This window comes from Leucopleurus acutus (genome assembly GCF_964270905.1).
Source record: "Leucopleurus acutus genome assembly, chromosome: 1".
NCBI lineage: Eukaryota > Metazoa > Chordata > Mammalia > Artiodactyla > Delphinidae > Leucopleurus > Leucopleurus acutus.
The window spans coordinates 40,387,526-40,410,107 of record NC_139142.1 but is presented as its reverse complement, the minus strand read 5'-3'; positions in this window follow the sequence as shown (position 1 = coordinate 40,410,107).

Genomic DNA, 22,582 nt, shown 5'->3' with positions numbered 1-22,582 from the left:
TGTTCTTCAAAGGCAAGATCCATAATCTTTGAATCCTGAGAACTGAGTACAGGATCTTTTGACACAGAAGAAAATCAGTAGATTTTTGTTGAAGGGATGAATTAAACAGATGAATGAACACAACAAAGGGATATATGGAATCTCTATGTTTCATTTCAGGAAATTTCAGTCTGAATAATAAGTTCTAAAAATAATAAAAAGTACTTTTTTCCAAAAGAAAAATAAAAGAAAAAATGGCTCACTGATTTCCAGGGAAAAATGGTGAATGTTAAACGGTGCCAGTGTTTTTTAAAAGATGCGTAAGTGAGACCTAAATTTATATTTATTCATATATGAATAAATAAACTCTTGGATGATACACAAGAAACTGTAAAGTGATTTCAAATTTGGGGGAGCAACTGAGCAGATGGGGTTCAGATAAGAGGGAGACTTTTCACTGTATACTTTTTTTAACCAGGTGATTCATTGTTTATTCAAGGATAATTCAAACTAAATGAATAAAATAAACTCTAAATAAAGTGGTTTTGTTATAGCGATCATTCACCTACAACATGAAAGGAAGAACCTTCTTTCCTAATGTAATATGCATGAAGTGCTAGCACCATGCTTTGGTTTAAAAAGTGCAACAGATCAAATAATTTATATAGAAATGAAGATGATGTGCTCTGGACAACTCTGTTAGAGGTCTCAATAAATGGAGTAAACAGCCCTGGTGATGATAATGATACCAATGTTGAAGCTAAACACAAAATGTTCAAATAAAATTGTTTCACACAAAAAAATAAAAGATAACAGATAGCTAGTGGGAAGCAGCCACATAGCACAGGGAGATCAGCTCGGTGGTTTGTGACCACCTAGAGGGGTGGGATAGGGAGGTTGGAAGAGAGGGAGATGCAAGAGGAAAGAGATATGGGAACATATGTATATGTATAACTGATTCACTTTGTTATAAAGCAGAGACTAACATACCATTGTAAAGCAATTATACTCCAATAAAGATGTTAAAAAAAAAAAACAGAGAGCACAAAATTCTCCATCTACCAATTAGTGTTTCTCTTCCCAGTAAAAAAAAGTTCTTAAAACCTATTAAAATTTACACTTTCAGACAGGTGAATTTAGTTGTATGTAAATTATACATCAATAAAGCTGATTTTTAAAACGTAAAACATAAAATGTTAGATTGAAAGGGACCTTAGAGATTTTGTCTAGTCATCCCCAATCTTTATCCAAGGACTCCTTGTATTTTGCTTTTAATCATGGATCCCCATATCTTGAAAGATTCTGTGACCTAAAGGAAATCACATAAACCACTGTGATGGATAATGCTAATAAGCAATAAAGTTAAGTAGGTTTATGGACAGAAAAAAAAAGGTCTTAATCTTATTTCGCTAGTTTAAAAGTCAGATCTTTTGACACACAATATACCTAGATGCTAATTTAAAATTAGCTAAATAACATTCCTATTAGCTAAAGGAAGCGGTGTGGTATTTGATTTATCATATCTTAACTAGTAAACTTATAATATCTTAACTTGTATAAATCAGAAATCCCATTCCTCTAGTGAGGAAGTACTTTCCCTGTTAACACCCAGTGGTATCACTAACACTATTATAGATACGCAATCTGGTCAGAAATCCATTCAGTCATCCTATAATCATCCATCTAATCGTTCAACATGTATTGGGCATATAGTGTGGTGCAAGGCACTTTAAAGTTTCTACCCACACTAAAATTCTCTCCATCTTTTAACAGCTTAACTAATTATTAGTAAATGACCAATAGGTAGAGATCAGAAAGGAGCACTTAGCCACATTAAATGACTTCATATTTCTACATCTTAATGAATTACATTCATGGACCCCGAAGGAACTTGCTGAGGTGGTCTCTGAATCAAGAAATCTTAGAGAATCAGTGGACAATGGGAGAGGTGCCAGAATCCTAGAATGGGAAGATAATCTCCTTATCTCAGAAAGAGGAAAAAGGGTAGATTTTAGAAACCATAGATTGAGCCATAGTTCTCTAACTGCAGGGAGGACCATAGTGCCTGCCACAAGTCACCATCCTAAGTCAACATTTTTATTCTGCACTTGAATTAAGGTTAAAAAAAAAAAGTCATGTTTTTGAAATGAACAGAATTATAACCAAAAACAATAATTAATATGACGGATGATAAAAACAAAATTCAAGATGATCTTACTGGATCATTGGGGGAAAGCTATCAAGATAAACTTTAATAGATCTATCCCAAATTTCCAGGCTTTAACAACCTATAACTACAAAATAAGGTCACAGCTCATACTCCCACTAAATCTGGAAGTTACAATGGACCCTGCTGACTCAATTGAAAGAAACTACTGGAAAGTTCTCCAGATTGTGTTACAGGTGTGCTGTTGTTTTTCTTCTATGACCACCTCCTACTACCACACTCCTACTACCACATGAAACCGCCACTCCACCGGCATAGCTGTTCCCAGTTATGATCCCCCCCCACACTGTAACTTCCTCTCTGGATTCAAGGAAGAGGGTATTGTTCTCCCTTTTGCATCTCCATCTATGTAGGACAGACACACCACTAAAATCCCTGAAGCACAGCTAATGTGAAGCCACAACTTCTGAATAAAATTGTACTTAAGGGCTAGAGAATAACAGAAAGGAAGTATGAGGAAGGAAATACAGTTGCTACTAGAAGAGCCCATGGACTGGGCCGTTGCTTAGGGTTTTTGTAGGGCTCCTGGCCTGGCTCTACCTGCTGGGACCATCCATTCACTGGGAGTTCGTTGACATCTCTACCACTAAGAATTCAAGCTACACTCTCCCCAAAAAGCCCAGAGAGAGGAACAAGTTTACCCTACTCCACCTCTCAGTCTAATCAGCACAGTTAAAGGTAGCTGATGAGTTTAGTCCTCCATAGCATTCAACTATGCCACCTAGTGAGATGTGGTTTGGGAGGTGTCAGGGTCAGTCAGTACAGTAACTAAAAGAGTAAGCTCCAATATTGGGATCCATGGGTCCCAGACTAGATAAAACAGTAGCAAAAGGTCCCTAGGAGACACCGAGAGCCAAAGGAGAAAAAAAATCCATAGTTCAGAGGGGAACATAAAGGCACAATGAAAGCACCAGAAGAGGTTCATTAGCTATTTCTCAGGACAGTTTATGTCTAGGGATTGGCCTTCCAAGTCCAAAGTCAGAGAAAGAAACTGAGTATAGGAGAACATCATATCCAAAAGGCTACCCACCCAGGCAGAGCAGTGCAAGACCTCAGGACAAAGCCAATAGAAGGAATCAGGACTTCTTAGCGAAGTGGTTGATTCCAGGGCTGGGGCAGGATGAACCTGCATAATCTTGTGGTACCAGAAAACAAGGAAGTTTTCAAAAAAGGATGGGGCAAGTCAAAGGATGCAGGAGCCAACCCAAAGGCACCCTACAATGGCCAAATGTGGAAGAACTTGAGCAACTAAATAAAATAATGATAGTATTAGATTATAAACCATAAAATAAATATCCATGAGTCCATACCAATATAAATAACTGAGTAAATAAATAAATGGAGAAGAGAGGGCAGCTCTTCCTTATAGAAGAATTCTAATTAACAAATGTAGAGATAATAAGAAATACAAAGACCTTATTAGGCAAATACTGCAGTATTTATTATTTATACTGCATATTTATTGCAGACAAGATCCACCTATGGAGGCAAAAATCAATGGGCAAAACTTTTAGGAGAAACAGGGTATTAGCCTACTCTCAAAATAACCAAGATAGTTATCAATTACAAAAGGGAAAATGGGAACTTTTCAGTGAAGAAACCCAACATGACCAACTGAAACAAGTGATCAAAGTTAACATCATCAATAATGAGACAAATCAACATCATGTACCTCTGTCATGATGCCCTGAGAAGGACATAAGATGACTTGTATATTATCATTGCCAAAAATGTATAACCCCATCATGAGAAAACACTAGACAAACCCAAATTGAGAGATACTCTACAAACTAAACAGTACTCTTCAAAAGTGCGAAGGTTGGGCTTCCCTGGTGGCGGAGTGGTTAAGAATCTGCCTTCCAGTGCAGGGGACACGGGTTTGAGCCCTGGTCCGGGAAGATCCCACATGTCACAGAGCAACTAAGCCCGTGCACCAAAACCACTGAACCTGCGCTCTAGGGCCCGTGAGCCACAACTACTGAGCCCACGTGCCACAGCTACTGAAGCCCGTGTGCCTAGAGCCCATGTTCCACAACAAGAGAAGCCACCACAATGAGAAGCCCATGTGCCACAGCTAGAGAAAGCCCTTGCACAGCAAAAAAGACCCAACACAGCCAAAAATAAATTTAAAAAAAAAAAGTGCCAAGGTTATGAAAGACTAAAGAATGTCACAGATTGTCAGAGACCAAATGCAATGTGGGATCCTAGACTGGATACTGAAACAGAAAATTAGGACGTTGGGGGAAAACTGGTAAACTTTCAATACGGTCAATAATTTAGATAACAGTAATTTCCTGGTTCTTCCATCATACGATGGAAATAGTTAACATCATATATAACTGTTAATTAATAGTTATGTAAATAATTAACATTAGGGGAAGCTCGATGAAGCATCTTTGTGACATCTTTGTACTATTTTTTTCAAATTTTCTATGTCTAAAATTACTACAAAATAAAAAGTAAAAAAATATCATCACCTTTTCTGGAGTCAATACATTCTTCATGATAGAGAGGCTCCAGCACATTTGTGCTTCCAGGTAAGGGTGTCAAATAGACATGTGCTTATTTATTTGTTAAATCAAACTGCAAAAGCCAAGAAAAGTGATTTTGCATAATTTTAATTCACCTAAATGAATTTCCTCTCTCCCTCCCCCTCCCCTGATGAAAAAAAAGAAAAAGAAAAAGTCAAAACAAACAAATGAAAAACCCCAAACTGAAAGAGACATCAAAGAACATCCTGTTAGGATTGCCAAATTACCTTAGCTGACTCACCATGAATCACCAATGGGCTTACTGTTTTTAACTTGCATCTACTCATTAATGTGGCATTCCCCAATTGACGTTTTTAAAAAAATCCGTTTCTTACTCTTGAATCTCTGCCACAAAACATAACATACTGTTGCCTTTGAATCTCTGAATTACTTCTAAAACTTGCATGACTGCTATTGTCTTCTGCAAAGATTCTTTTGTTCTCTTCCTTCTACAAAAGGCGTTTAGCAGTTATCCTAAGGAAATCAAAGACCCATGACTATTTTATATGGAGAGTAAAATAGAGCAATAAAGACTATTCTTGATTCTTCTTTCCCCTCATTATGTAGAGTCAGACTTCGAGGGAAGTTCTGGGGACCCTCCCCATCTCACGCAAGTTCCAAAGGCTTCCCAAGGGAGCTCACTTCCACACATAGTATGACTAGAGAGAAGGGGTGAATATGTGCAGAGTGAAAGCAACGGCAGACCTTTTGAAGGTGGAATTAGAGAAGAAAACAAGTATCCCCATGGAATCTAAATTCCTCACACTTTCCTTTATATTGTTGGAGAATTTCCTTGCTCTGTATATTTTTGGTATAGAAATTTCTGAATTTTGAAGGCAAATATATTTCATCTCTGGTTATATGCATAATACTTTGGGTAGATAACAACCAGGTTTCTCCTTTTGATCCAACACCTTATTCTTTTAAGAAATAAATCCAAAGAAGTAAAAAGTAGTAAGACTTTTGATTTGTAACTTAGGTAGTTTCCTTCGCAGCTAACCAAAGGGCCAAGAGGAAATATTACACTTAAAGTATCTCAGATTCAAAAACTGTCTGAACTGACTCCTCCTCTTTGTAGGACCTCTGGGCAGTCATATAGGCTTTGGGTTACAAATCTGTTTATCTACCTACTGTCACTACTACTCCAGTGAACAGACACAGTTCTTTCTCAACTAGTGAAGTAATCAACAATGACTAGACTCAATAACTGTAAAATCACGACAAAGAGCTATCCATAAAAGCCATAGAACACTTTCCAGTTGTAATAACTTGTGTGATTTCCTATCCATACATCCCTCCTTCACACCTGCGACTCCTGGTACTTGTGGGACTTCAAACCTGAAAATTTTATCGGGACTCATGGCCCTATTGCCTCCACTCCCTTCAGCTCCAAGACTTTTACTCTCTCCACCATAGGCTCTGAAGAGCTCTGGTTCAGCACTAATGGAATAGACATCAAGCCAGCCTGTTTTCCATCTCATACCTCAGATTTGGTACCTGGAGTTTGATTGTGCTTCTAAAATTAAGGCCTTGCCTTTCCCTTTCTAGTATCTTAAATGCTTATCTCAATAATTTGCCCAGGGCTTCCCTGGTGGCGCAGTGGTTGAGAGTCCGCCTGCCGATGCAGGGAACACGGGTTCGTGCCCCGGTCCGGGAAGATCCCACATGCCGCGGAGTGGCTAGGCCCGTGAGCCATGGCCGCTGAGCCTGCGCGTCCAGAGCCTGTGCTCCGCAACGGGAGAGGCCACAACAGTGAGAAGCCCACATACCGGAAAGAAAAAAATAATAATAATAATTTGCCCAATCTCCCAGTTTCTATACTTTACCTTGATCTTTACCTCCCCATGCCAGCCTTTATTCTCATTCCCCATCCCCACCCATATTATTTGAATACTGTCCCTTGAACCCCAGTCCTGGAGATGGAGCCCTGTTACTGGTCACCAATTCTCTCTGATGCTGAGTACCTATAAGCCATTCTCTGCCTACCTGGACTTCTTTGCACTGCCCACAGCAAAGTATCCTCTTAGCTCCAGCCTTGCCCTGTGAGTGTGTCATCCCAACTGTACACCACAGTCCCAGCCCTAGCCCCATAGCCTTCACTTTCTCAAATTATTTCATGTCTTAAGGAGAACAACATATTCCATATGTATCTTACTTTTGTATTTCTCAAAACTATGTTCAAAGTAAGTGCTCTAGTCATTGCTCTCCTACGAGTCAAGAGCATTTAGCAATTGACAAAATTCTATGGCCCAAAAGAACATCAAAATTTGGATAATAGTGCTCCCATTAAGGAATAATTCAAGTAATTAAATCTAAAACGTTCAAACTCAATCTCACACACATAGCCTTCTCCAGTTTTCTTCTGACCAGATGCTATAGAATTATACCCAATTGACATATGTCTTCTAGATTAGCGCTACTCAAGAAGGGTGGCCCCTGAAGCTTGCTAGAAGTACGGAATCTCAGCCCCCCAACTCAAACCTACTGAACTGGAAGCTACTTTAATGAAATCTCCAAGTGGATTTAGTGGAGCTGCTAATCACAGTGTCTTTCCTCCCCATCACACCACGGAAGGGCAGGCCTATAAGCCAGGCTGAGCTGATCGCAGGACTACAGCCCCCTGGAAATAGTGATTTGTCCAAGCGACCAGTCTGGTAAGTAATCAACCCAGAGCAATCAATATTCATGAAATTTTCCAAACTGGAGGCCAAGGGACAGTTTTCTCTCTCCCTTTGGAGCCCAAGCTGTAGAGCAATGACACCTGCATTGCCAGAGGCCATCTTTCTGCCTTGGGGGGAATGCCACATACAATGGAAAAGCAGGAAACTAAGCAGAAAGGAGCAGAAAGGAGAGACAGGTAAGGAAACAGAATCAAGAAAGCATTGCTTGAGACCCCAGATCCAGGTATACCCACAGGCAGATGTTCCTCAGATATTCCTCAGTTATGTAAACAGGTTAAAAATCTCTTTTTCACTTAAACTAGTTTGAATTCGTCTTCTTTCACTTGCACCCAGGCTTCTTGACTAAGGCACAGCTCATATATCTGAAGATTGCTATAATATTTTCTGTTATCTTTTATTAGTCTAATCAGCGTATTTTTCTTAATCTTTTATTCTCCATGGATTTTCTAAGTTGACAACTATTTGGGGGTTTTGAGGGCTACTATCAGATCTCCAGACTCCTAGCTGCTTTCCTGATAGCTTATTTATTCTACCGTCCCTTGGGAACCCCCCCTGAACCTCCTAAGAACCCTTTAGAGAGAAGCTCTTTCTTATCAAACCTGACATTTGTGGGGTTTTTCCTCCCTGCTTGGGGATGTCTCTGAATATTTTTCAACTCACATACGAATACTTAGTCAAGAGAACAATAGATTGGCCTATTTACGAGCAGATTCTGAGAACACTTAATGGAAGCTCCATGCATTAATTCTACAAGAAGAGCTACTGGATGCATTGTAATAATGACGATAGATCTAAATGGTTACAGTGCTTTGCTTTTGAAAACACTGAGTGCATCGTGGCCATTTTAAAAGATTGCTTCAGCTCAGATCATTTGGTAAAGCTAAAGCAAAGGAGGAGAAATATTTGCCTTAGAGAACCAATTCTAACTAGTTACAGGGCAAATGTGAACCATCACATTTATCCACTTATCCTTGGAATCTAGAGGCAATAAATGTGTATATAGGGAAACAGAAGGAGATAATCTAAAATCATTTTTTTTAAGAGTCTTGAAGGGATGTGGCCGTTGTAACATGGTGAAGCTCTTTTTTTACTTGGTTTAAAAATAACCACTTCTCTATAACACTGGAGTTAGGCTAATGTTAGAGAAAAGACCCCTTCAGAAACACTTCTAAACCATACATACCTGTATGGTAAGGTAACGAGAAGGCCTACAGTTCTACTGCGCTCGACATAAAGGATTTATGTAAACTGGTTAGCATCACTCTATTTCACCGTCATAGAAGCTCCTTTAACCATATCTCACAATTGTGTCTTACTTGTTATAAAAAAATAAAATAAAACAGTGCTGGTCCACGTCAGGCCAATAATCCATCTACCCCAGTAGTTTTTATTTTTTTCTAACTATATAACCTATTTAGGTGGGGAAAGGGCCAGGAAGTCCTTCTACTCTACCTGTTCCCACTTTCTAGGGAAAAAAGAACTTGATAATAACAAAATTTCAACCACACATAAATTTACAAGAAAAAATAACAGCAGTTCTATATTTTCATTCATACTCCAATAGAAGCAATTTAAAACCACAACCAACTCAAGACAACACTAATGGTATACTGTGATAAGAAAACTTCCTTCTGAAAAACTGGAAGAATTCCAAATATGTGTGCATATATAAAGTAGGAGCTTTGAAGGACCTTTTCGGGGTTCTTTCTAAGCTATAATACCTTTCTTCATGTGCTGCCCAATACAGTGGCTATTGAGTACTTAAAATATAATATAAATTTTGAGATGTGCTGTAAGTTTAAAATACACACTGGATTTTGAAGACTTAAGTAGTAAAGAGAGAATTAAAATATATCATTAATAATTATTTATATTAAATATACATTGAAATGATATTTTGGATATATTGTGTTAAATGAAAGATATCATTAAAATTAATTTTACCTGTTTCTCATTACTTTTTAGAATGTGGCTCCTCGAAAAATTTTAATTACATACATGGTTCACATCATATTTCTATTGAACAGCACTGTTCTATACTATATTCAGTGATTAGAAGCATAGTCTGGAGTCAGTCCAAAACCCAGTCTGTGTCATTAGGCAAATTATTAACTGGGGGGGGGGGGTCTCAATTTCATCATCTGCAAAATGGAGTTAATAGCACCAGCCTTATGTAATTGTAAAGATTAAAAGGGTGTTTATATGTAAAGTACATAGAACAGTGCCTAGCACATACTAAGTCTGTGTATATATATATATATATATATATATATATAGAGAGAGAGAGAGAGAGAGAGAGAGAGAGAGAGAGAGACTACATATGTATAACCTGGATAATATACTACTTTTTGGTTTTGGACTCCAAATTTTATTATTTCACTTAATTTTAGTGTCTCACTTAGTGAGTATATCAGTCTGTTCAGGCTGCCATAACAAAATACCACAGATTGGGTGCCTTAAACAACAGAACTTTATTTTCTCACAGTACTGGAGGCTGGAAGTCCAAGATCAAGGTTCCGGCAGGATTGGTGCCTGGTGAGGTCTCTCTCCTCAGCTTGCAGACAGTGCTTTCTTGATGTGTCCTCACATGGTAGTCTGGTGTCTCTCCCTCTTCTTATAAGAACACCAGTCCTATCCGATTAGGGCCATATCCTTATGACCTCATTTAACTTTAATTATCCCCTTAAAGGCCCTATCTTCAAATGCAGTCACACTGGGGGTTAGGGCTTTAACATATGAATTTGGGGGTGGGGAAACAATTTGTCTATAATAGTGGGTTATGTGTGAATAGTTTCTTAGACACATATAAAACTGAAAGCCAGTGGACTCATCATTTTGGATCCACTCACAGTCCCTCAAGAAGAGCAGGTGGCTACTGATCACTGAAAAATTCTCATTTTAAGCAACAGGTCCATCCATGGCATAAAAGGTAGTTAGCAGAAGGGCATGATGATTCCCCCCAACATCAACCTCAAAATACTTCTGTGTGTTTTTAAACCTGCCCAATTTTTATAACTTGGTATGAACTGAATAGCCCTGAATTTAATACAACTCTTAATTCATATCACCTCTTGGAGTACTGAATTTAAAAACTGCCTGTTAAAAAAGGTTGTTTCTTCTTCCTTTAAAATTGCTTTGTCAATACTAAAGTGTGCCCCGAAAGAGAGAGACAAATACCGTATGCTAACACATATATATGGAATTTAAGAAAAGGAAAATGTCATGAAAAACCTAGGGGTGAAACAGGAATAAAGACAGAGACTTACTAGAGAATGGACTTGAGGCTATGGGGAGGGGGAAGGGTAAACGGTGACAAAGCGATAAAGAGGCATGGACATATATACACTACCAAACGTAAGGTAGATAGCTAATGGGAAGCAGCCGCATAGCACAGGGAGATCAGCTCGGTGCTTTGTGACCGCCTGGAGGGGTGGGATAGGGAGGGTGGGAGGGAGGGAGACTCAAGCGGGAAGAGATATGGGAATATATGTATATATATAACTGATTCATTTTATTGTGAAGCTGAAACTAACATACCATTGTAAAGCAATTATACTCCAATAAAGATGTTAAAAAAAAAAAAGTTAAGAAAAAAAAAACAAATTTTTGAATTTTGGAATTTGATAGAAAGACTCTGTTTTTATCTATTTTTAAAATATATATAAACTTATTTATTTTATTTATTTATTTTTGGCTGCGTTGGGTCTTCGTTGCTGCACACGGGCTGTCTCTAGTTGCAGTGAGCAGGGGCTACTCTTCACTGCAGTGTGCAGGCTTCTCTTTGTGGTAGCTTCTCTTGTTGCAGAGCACAGGCTCTGGGCTCACGGGTTCAGTAGTTGTGGCACACGGGCTTAGAAGCTCTGTGGCATGTGGGATCTCCCTGGACCAGGGGCTCAAACCTGTGTCCCCTGCATTGGCAGGCAGATTCTTAACCACTGCACCACCAGGGAAGTCCCCTGTTTTTATCTTAAGCTGTGCCTCTTGCTTGATTATATTTTCTCTCAGACTGTTTTTCTGCACCCAAGACCTGGGCTGTCAATCTATCTTCACTAAGCAATTCTTTTATTCTCTTGATTATCTCACAGCAGCATTTATAGTCTTTTCTAGCTCTTTATTTGAGATTCATCATTCAAAATTCAAACAGGAGTTTGTTCACTGGTAGGATAATGTTTTCTATTTTATTTCTGATTTTGAGTATGAGGATTTGTTCTTACCTTTCATCTCTATATATTTATGATTGTATTTCTTTCTACTTTTGTCTGTTTGTTTTTTTTGACTGAGGCAACATATTAGGTCAAAACCTTCAAGAAATAATCCAGATGGACTCCTAAGTCCTTTCCCTATGTTGGAAATCATAGCTTGGAACTCATTAGCCATATGCATCATTCCTAAATTTCAACTCTTATATTTCACCCATCTGTCCACATCCTCATTCCATCTTCTTGCAGTTTATCCACATCAGCACATTGTTCAACTATCTAATGAGACTAAATGCAATGAATGAAAGTCAAGCTTTCTCATGTACCTCCTTTTCTAGATTATTTTGAAATGTTAAATGAATTCAAACACAAATTCCATTTCTCTATCCAAAGAAACAACAGTAAATTTAGTTGGATAAATACTTGCTAAACACCAACTATAGGGCAAAGCATTAAAATAGGGATAAAAGTTCAATATAATATGGTCTCTACTTTCCCTTCCAGTCTAGAAGGAGGCAGCCATGGAAACCATTAACCTTGAAATAGTACCAAATAGATTCAAGTGTTGGACTGAATATTTGTGTCTCCCAAAATTCATATGTTGAAGTCCTAATCCCCTATGTGATTGTATTTGGGGTCTTTGGGAGGCAATTAGGTCATCAGGGTGGAGCCCTCATGAATGGGATTAGTGACCTTATAAGAATGGACACAAGAGAGTTGATCTCTCTCTAGGCCAAGTGAGGATGTAGTGAGAAGATGGCTGTATGTAAGCCAGGAAGCAAGCTCTCATCAGACAGTGGATCTTCCAGTGCTTTGATCTTGGACTTCCCAGTCTTCAGAATTGTGAGAAATAAATGTTTGTTGCTTAAACCACTCAGTCTACAGTATTTTTGTCATATCAGCCTGAACCAAGACACTGAAGTCTGAAAGGAAGAGAAATGGCATCCAACCGGCTTGACTGAGTAAGCCTCCACAGAATATGAGACATTTGAGCTGAGGCTGGAAGAAGAGCTATCTTTTGATTAATACCATCACCTGAGGACAAAGTCCATACGCAAAATTGAGAAGAACCAAAAGAGTCTGGGAGAAATGGAGAACCCTGTCCATTCCTAGAAATTACTGTCCCTATGGACTCCCTTTTGAGTGAGATTACAAGATTATGAATTTTTTTATCATTTAAGCCAGTTTGAGCTGGGTTTTCTATTACTTGCACTCTAATTGATATAACCTCTCTAAAGCTCTTGACGTATATTTGTTACTGTCAGCTAGGCATCTCTAAATGGATGTCCCAATAACAACTTGTGTTAGCATGGGTTGTCTGAGAAGCAGGTGTCAAAATGGGATTAGACGTGGAAGAGATTAATTGGGGGCGATACTGGCAAGGGAAAAATGGGGAGGATGTCCATGAAGCTGTGAAAGCTGGCAGACTAGTCTGCCCCTTTGTGAGGGGAGAAGGAAGGAAAGAAGGAACGGGGGGGGGGTGAGTGGAAGAGCCTTACTCTGCTATGCAGTTCTGAGACAGGCTGGGACCTGGGACCCTTTGTTGGGACCTGGGACCCTTTGCTGCAATGCTTGCACCTGGACACACCTCTCCTCCAGCAACAAAATACAAAGAAACTATATGGGACTAAAAATAAGTGTGTGCATGCTGCAGTTGGGGCAAATTCTGGACCCAAAAGTTACAAAGAGACCAAAAAACCCAACTGCCACTTTTGAAGAGCCTGGAGCAAAAACAGGGTGTCAGGAGCAAAAGCAGAGTACTGCGCATGCCCCCTGCACACAACATCACCTAAGGGATGGGCAAACCACCTAAGCCACGCCTCTGGCCCGACCCCTGGACACACCCCTACCCTCACCCTATATAAGGAACCAGCTCGCACCCACCCCCCACAGGGTGAGCAAGCAAGCAAGGGAACCCGTTGTTTGTTCTTGGTCCCCCCTGCCACAGCAGGGGCCCCAATAAAGCCTTGCCTGAATTTTTTGTCTGGCCTCTAGTCAATTTCTATTGCTTGGGAAAGGCCAAGAACTCTGGTCGGTAACAGTTCTAAGAAATTTCAGCAAGACTGATGGAGAGTCCTCAGCCAATATTGCTGATTAAAGAAAGAAATTCTAAATCTGCCTGGAGGACCTGTTCAGTATTCCTGCCATACCCAGTCACTGGCTGGGAGCTGCCCATTGGAGGCTTGGCCTGGCCTGATTGATATAATTGGTGTCAGTACACAGCAGCACCTGGGACCCTTAACCAAACACGCTACCCCTAGTCAGCCACTTCTGCAAGGTGCATTTTCTTCACATCTACACACTTCAAACTCAATACATCCAAACTGAATTCATCTCACCCAGCTGCCAAACCTCCCTTTCCACCTGTGTTCCCTACCTTCCTAGTCGTCCAAAGCAGAAGTTATATAGTCATCCTTGATTTCTTCCTCTTCTTCACCCTCATCACCCAAAATACTTCCTATTGTAATGGCTTGACCTCCAAACCATCTTTGACCCACCCCTGATATTGCTTGTGTAATCCAGACTTTCATCCCTTGCCTGTGCCATTGAAGTAGCCTAGGCAGAGCTCATTTCTGACTCCTTATCCAGCATTCTTTTCACTACATCAAATCACTTTCAACAAGCTTGGAAAGACCATCTAACTCATTTCTTTTTAGCCTTTGATCCACTCTAACATACCTGAGAGATTTTGATATGCCATTCTCCACCCCAAATGAGAATTACTGATAATTTTTAAAAGCCATTGTAGAGGGTTAATGGAATCATCCTCTGTTCAGGACACACCACTATTATTGGTGTGTATAAGGTCATCTCTAGTTTTATTTATTTAGACCTTTTATTCCCATTCCTTACTTCCATTCCCCTCTCTGCCAATAGGTAATCATTCTAATGTGTTGATATGTTATAATCACAGGTGGGTGGGAAGTTTTTTAGTTGAAGATTTAATCAGTTATTATTAATAAAGCATTAAAAACAATTTTTTCTAGGTGCCACATGAAGGATAATATATATTGCAAACCTATAAAATCAATTATTAAAGCAAAACCATTTTTTTTGGCTGAACCACACGGCATTGGGGGTCTACTCCGACCAGGGATCGAACCTATGCCCCCTGCCTTGGGAGCACAGAGTCTTAACCACTGGACCACCAGGAAGTCCAGCAAAACATATTTTAAAAGTATTTCAAAATGAGAACAAATTCTAAGAGGAGAAGAGTGTATTTTAGTTGCCACAAACCTCATGTTCCTTTGCAGAATCCTCTGGCTCTGAAGATGAGTATCAATAACTGGGAAGGGGCAGAAGGGCCTCCAGGGATTTAACCGTCTCTTATCATCTCATCATCTCCTTATCACAGACTACAGTTGGAATCTTGGGAACTTTCTTTTTTTATCATTATATCTTCATATACTTCAGTGGATTCAGGTTCACATCCACAGATTTGATTCTCATCCAGCCACCTGACTGCAGCCACCTACTTGGCCCTCCCTTGGGAATCTCCCAGATACTGGCAGCTTTTGGTTTGGAACACTTCCCCCAGAGATTTTGGATACAAAATTGTTACTTATCTATCCAGAATGGGCAAGGAGGTGTCTTTTGGCACCACCTGCCTCTTTAGTATCTTCTAGGTTATCGCGATCAACCTCGGGACCTCCAAGTGGAAAGAGCTTAAAATAAAAGCTCCCAAGCATATTGGCTTTTCTATTTCCCTGTGCTGGGTCTTGCACATGCTTTTTTTTAAAAAAGACATTTAAAAAATTAATATATTTCGGGCTTCCCTGGTGGCGCAGTGGTTGAGAGTCCGCCTGCCGATGCAGGGGACACGGGTTCGTGCCCAGGTCCAGGAAGATCCCACATGCTGCGGAGCGGCTGAGCCCGTGAGCCATGGCCACTGAGCCTGCGCGTCTGGAGCCTGTGCTCCGCAATGTGAGAGGCCACAACAGTGAGAGGCCCATGTACCGCGAAAAAAAAAAACAACAAAAAAAAGAAATTAATATATTTCATTTCTTAGAGCTGTTTTAGGTTTGCAGAAAAAGTGAACAAAAAATACAGAGTTCCCGTATGTTCTATATATTCTCTCTGCCCCCACTACCACCGTTAGTTTCAGTTTCTTCTATTATTAACATCTTACATTGGCGCGGTACAACTGTTACAACTGATGAACCTATAGTGATACGTTATTATTAATTAAAGTCCATATTTTACATGACACTGTGTTGTATATTGAGTTTTAACAAATGCATTATGACATATATCCACCATTACACTATCATTCAGAATAGTTTCACTGCCCTAAAAATTCTCTGTGCTCTCTACCTATTCATTCCTCCTTGACCCCAAACCTCTGGCAACCACTGATCTTTTTACTGCCTCCAAACATTTGGCTTTTTTCAGAATGTCATATACTTGGAGTTATACAGTATGCAGTTTTTCAGACTGGCTTCTTTCACTTGGTAATATGTCTCCTCTATGTCTCTTCACGATTTGATAGCTTATTCCTTTTTATTACTGAATAATATTCTATAGCATGTATATACTATAGTTTGTTTATCCATTTACCTATTGAAGGACATCTTGGATGCTTCCGAGTTTTAATAATTTTGAATAAAGCTGCTCTAAATATCTGTGTGCAGGTTTTTATGTGGGTGTACGTTTTTAACTCACTTGGGTAAATATCTAGCAGTACAACTGCCGGAGTGTTTGGTAAGACTATGCTTGACTTTGTGAGAAACTGCCGAGCTGTCTTCCAAAGGGGCTGTACCATTTTGTATCCCCTAGACTATCTCACTAAGAGTTAGGTTATAATTACTCTTGGCTGTGGCTGTTGTTTCAGGGGCTAAAATTTCCTCCAGTATCCTTGTTTTTGTCTCCTCTGTTGTCTTTGAGTTTCCCTAAGGGCTCCTTAAATAGGGTCTGAGGCTTTCAGTTCTTTTAGTTGTAATCCCCTGTTACACAGGAGCCCTGTTGAGGTGTCAAGGAAGGGAAGTGTTCTACAGTCCTGTGATTAGGCCTCAGTCCCTTAGTGAACTTGAGCTGGGTATTTTTCTTCTTCTAAGTCAAAGGCTAGTGTAGGCTGGAGTTGGGTATTTCCCTTTCCCTGATTGGTTAGGCTTTGGTAAAGTGCCAGTCGGTTAGGTTCTGGTAAAATAGTTTCCCTTTAGGGCAGCCCTTGTTAAGAAGAACAGAGAGCTCTGAGAGTAACCATATTTCAAAATGGTTACTCTTCCCCTCCCCCTGCCAGAAGCACTAGGGGATTTTTTTCTCCAGTCTATACTTTGGGAAGCTGGTGGGGGCTTCTGGAGGTAAAACTCGTGAAAGTGTAGCTTCCTAAGCCTGGGACCCCTCAGAGTTTTTAACTCTCAAGCTAGTCTACATCGAAACCTCAGCAATTGGTCACATAAAATTTAAAGTGCTCCTACTGATACTGGCTTCAGCTTCAGGCTTCTGTCCCTGTTAAGCTGTGATTCCCTTTATCCACCCATCTGTCTCTGTGGTTTGGGGGCAGGAGTCTACCCTGTGGCCTCAATTATCTGATGAATCTAAGAGTTGTTGATTTTCAGTTTGTTCAGCTTTTTCCTTATCATGACGATGGGAGTGACAATCTCCAAGCTCTTTATCTGTATGTAGGGCTGGAAACCAGAAGTCCTTTCATATGTGTTTTTATGAAGCATGTGGTGTTTAGTTTATATTTTTATTTTCTTAAGTCATCCTGTGCTAGACTTCACCCTATTTCTTCCTTTTTCATTCAGCATCGTATTTATAACAACTTTCCATGTTGCTGGGTGAACATCTAGTTCATCACTTCTTAACCAGTTTAGTATGGTATTCCACAGTGTGTATCTACCACACTTTTTTCATCTCTACTCTCCCAGTAAGGGACACCTAATTTGCCCTCAGTCTCCTAGTACACAAACAACTCAAGAATTAACATCTGCAAATATGTTTCCTTACGGACCTGTGGAGGAATTTCCTGGAATATGTACCTGTTACCGAGTCCAAGCTCGCCCTGCTCGCCACACAACAGGCCAATGAATTGGAGACAAGGTGTTGAGGCAAGGAATACGACTTTATTCGGAAAGCTGGCAGACTGAGAAGATGGTGGACTAGTGTCTCCGAAAAACCATCTTATCAGGGTTTGGATGTCAGTTTCTTTTATAGCACAGAGAAGGGGAGGAGATGAGGAAGTAAAGTGAAAAGGCCATAAGTTTTGCAAATATCTCTTGGAATGGCCAGCCTGAGGGAGGGGATGTGTTAATTTCTTCTTTCTTGCAGCCATCCACAGGTGGACTGGGTCTGGATGTTTCCCTGAACTTTGGTTTAACATTCAGGCAGAGGAGCTGGGTTCCCCAGGGAAGGCCAGTATGTATAGACAGTATCCTTTTAGTGAACAAAAGCAACGGGAAGCAAAGGTTAAAGTAAAAGAAACAGATCCAACATGTAGTCAGATTTGGCTCTTCCCTGTTACATACCTAGGAAGGACCTGGTGGCTCATAGGGAATAGGTGCGCTTAATTTGACCGTAGAGCACCAAACTGCTCTCTAAAAAAGGTGCTAAGCAGGGCATGAAGCTTCCTCTATCCTCACTCTCTGACAGCACTTGACCTCAACTAACTGGCTAATTGTTGCCTTTTCTATGCATGTAAAGTGCTCTCTCCTTGTTATTTTCATGCCCACTTTTCTAATTAACTAATGTTTGAGCTCTTGTCACATGCTTGTTAACATTTTGATTTTTTTTCTGTGGATTAGTTATTCATGACCTTTGCCCATTTTTCTGTTGTAGTTTCTGCTCTTTCCTTGTTGGTTTGTAGGAATACCTTATATTAGGTCCTTTCAAGTATTTTCTCCAAATTTATCACATCTGTTTCCTTTTTCCATATTTTCATTCGTTGAATGAAACAATCTTGATAGAATCAAGGTCATCAGTGTTTCTCCTTATGATTTTTGCTTCCCCAACCTAGGTCATTAAAGACATTTTTTTAACATTATTTCTATTAACTTTATAGTTTTACCTTTCCCATTCAGGTTATGTACTAAATCAATCTGCAGCCTACCTTATAAACAGAGTTAGATAAAGATGAGGCAAAGTTTCCTGACAAAATGACATATAAGCTGCAATGTGAAGGAAGAATCGAGGTAGGCCAGTTAAAAATGGGAAGAGCAGTGCTTCATTTGCAAAGGCAAGGAGGTTAGAGATGATTTATGTCAAGATGAATCTGAAAAGAAAGGCAATGGAGAAATAATGGAAGATAATGTAATCAAGTGCAACACATTGTCAGCTATATAAAGACCTAGATAAGCCAGATCTAAAACCTCATTCCACCAGAATTCAGAAGGTCCAAAGCCTTCCATCAAATTTCTAATAGGTTTATATTACTGACTGTGAATTTCTGCTTAATTCAGTTAAAGGATTATCACTGTCATGAATGAGGACTAGTCCTATCCCTACACAATGTTGACCAGGACATGGAACCAGCCCTTTCTTTTCTTTTACACACAAACACTCACTCACCCACATATGTACACACACTATCACCAACACACCCAGGTAATTTGTGTAAGTAGCAGATTTTACAGAGTGTATGAGAGGGTTATAACATTGCAACATAAAAATTAAAGTGAATACTAGAATTCTGGTTCTCCAAAGTCCTTAGCCTCTTCACCATCAGGACTTTCACCAACTTCATATTTCTATTTATTTTGACTGACAATTATTTTGTTACCTTAGTTTTTGGCATCTCATGTCATTAGAACTTTCCTCAGCTCATCCCCAGTAACACATTAAAGTATTTTTCTTAACAAAGACCATTTTCTCCCTAATAAGAAAAATTCTAGTTCCTGTTGTTAGGATAATAAATGTTCTGCTCTGCTACATAGGTTTAGAGGCTTGGGTATTGTCTAAGGGCAACTGGAGCCCATTGGAGGGTTTTAAATAGGGGTTCTTCTTTTTTTTAATGTGTTTGAGTGATAGATCAGATGTGTTTGAGTGACAGATCACTCTGAGTATAGTGTGGAGAATGGATTGGAGGGGAGTGAGATTTGAAGCAGAAAGATTATTTAGGAGACAGTGGTAGTTGTCTAGGTAAGAAATGATGGGAATCTGAATAAGGATAGTGGCAATAAAGTGTTGGTACAGATGGAGATGGAGATGGATACAAGATGGATATAGTCAGTAGGTAGAAACAACTTGGCAATTTGATTGGATATAAAAGTTCCCTCAGTTTCTGACTTGGAAACCTCTGGGAACTGTGGTGCCTTTTCTTAAAATAGAAAATATAGGAGGAGGAGCAGGCATGGGGGAAATCCTGAGCCCCATTGTGGTCATGTGGAGTTGAACTGCCTGAGGGACCCCTGCAGAGAGATCAAGCACATAAATGGGTATATCGGTGTGGAGCTCAGGAGAAATATCAGGGCAGGAGATACGTATTTAGAGGTTACCATAGATGGGGATAGATGAGATTGCTCAAGGAAACAGTATAGAGGAAGAAGAGAAGAAGGCCCAAGGCAGAGTCCTAAGAATTCCAATATTTGAGAGACAAGTAAAGGAGGAGGGACTTTGAAAGAAGAGAATAAATAACCAGAGAAAAAGAAAATCTGAAAGGTATAGTGTCACACAAGCTGTGTGGAGACAATATTTCACAACAAAGGGAGGGCCTGAAGCTCACCTTTACAGATGAAGAAACTGAGATTAAGAAAGCTTAAGTAAGCCACTGAAAGATATACACACACAAGTAGGGATTCTGACTCAGAACTCTGTGCTTGTGGGCCTCAGTTTCCTCATCCATAATATGTTGAGGAAGTAGAATCAAAAGAGAGAGAGATTGGGCTAAATTCTATGAATTCTATAAATTCCAGCTCTATAGTTGTATAAATGAGGACGAAAGCCTGTCATGGAGTATATGGGTAATCATTGGTGAGCCCTTTAGTTATTTGGTCCTCTACTCCTAATAGCAAGACAGAGCAGACATGCAATAAATGTTTGCTGAATTGAACATGGACATACAATGATTATTGCCAGAGCAAATTCATAGAATCCCATTAAATATCCATTAATACACAAGGCATTAGAGGTGCAGCTGAAACCTATTATTAAGTCATCATTAGCTGACTGACATCCACCCTGCCAAACTATTTTTATTTTTTCTCCAGTGGTTCTTACTTGGCCTGACCCCACAGAAAAAGAAGCCCAGTATCATCTGTATCTGTCAGCATTATTATTATGAAAACATGACAAGTGGTTCATAAATTGGATTATTCAATATCTGCAGTTACAAGGTGGTTCTGTGTGTCTGCATTTTGAACAATAAAATGATCAGAGATTAGACCTTGCTCCCTCCAGAGTCCCAAAAGAGAGATGCTTGGGTTTAGTTGTATTGAGAAAGATAACCCTACCCTACAAGTGCATACTTTCAAGAGAACTTCCGTCTTGCTGGAATACCCGGGGCAAGAGTCAGACAAATATGCTTGGCCACTTGTTGGTAAAGAGCCCACAGTGAGGGGAGGAGGATCTCTTTCTCATCATATCCCGCTTCAATGACTTTCATGTCTCCTTAACTCTATGTTTGGATCAGAGCTCACAAACCAAGAGACAGACCTGGTCTTATTGGTCCATTCAGTAGTTGAATATCATCTCAGCCTTCCATGTAGAGGTTTTATTTTTTAAATCAAATGCCCCAATGTAAATCTATGCCTTCAAGACAGTATGTGATTCCACAGAAAAACTAAGCATGGAATTACCATATGACCCAGAAATTCCACTTCTGGGTATACAGCCAAAAGAATTGAAAGTAGGATCTTGAACAGATAATTGAACACCAATGTTCAAAGCAACATTATTCACAATAGCCAAAAGGTAGAAACAATCCAAGTCTCCACCAATGGATAAACAGATAAATAAAATGTGGTATATAGTTACAGTGTAATACTATGCAGCCTCAAAAAGGGATCAGATTCTGATACATGCTACAATATGGATGAACCTTAGAAACATTATCAGTTTAAGATAAAGAAAAAAAATCTTGAGATGGATAATGGTGATGGTTGCACAAAAATGTGAGTGCACTTAATGCCACTGAATTGTACACTTAAAATGGTTCAAGTGGTAAATTTTATGTTATGTATATTTTATCACAATTTCTTTTAATTGGAAACAGGCAGAGCTTGGAGAGAAGAGGTAGTTGCAGTTCCAGTTCTGACATTTACGGGCTATGTGACCGGGGGAAAGTCATTTAGCCTAAGACTCAGTTTTCTCATCTCTAAAATGGACAATAATCTCTACCTTGCATGGTTGTCCTGAGGTTTAGAGATAATACATGTAAAGCACCTGGCAACATATCTGATATTGCATGAGTGCTCATTAAATGGTATGTTTATGAACCTGAAAAAAAATACACATCCCAATTCAGAGGATGATATATGCAAAAAACAAATTGACTTTCCAAAATTTGAAGTTATATACATAAATTATTTACTCTGAGATTTGCTAAAGAAAAACTGTTTAATATTAAAATAACTTATTCCAAACTTTAGCTTCACCATCATCTCTGGTTTCTAATTTGGCCGTAAGTCTTAGCAGTAAAATGCTGCCTCCCTGTGGGTCTGAATTTCTGGGCTCCGAGAGCCAAAGGATTATTCTGTTTTTCATCTCCCTTTGGGTTTCAGCTTACTAATATTTTCATTAAACATTTAATTACTTTGCCATTAAGCGATTCTCTGTTCCATGCTCAATTCAAAGCTAAACAAGTGGAAAGATTTAATATAACTCTTACAGTAAAATATCTAGGGTTGGAATTAATCCCTAAATTATCTGAAAATAGACATAACTTTAGGGAGACACACTAAGGAGAAAGCAATTCCTTGTGTGCCGTTTTGTTAGGGAACAAAGAAGGTTGGAGGTGCAAAACAGCTCTGTTCGGAGGAGGCCCCCAGTGAATTAAGGTTAAAAGGATTTGCCCTTGCAGGACCCCAGGTC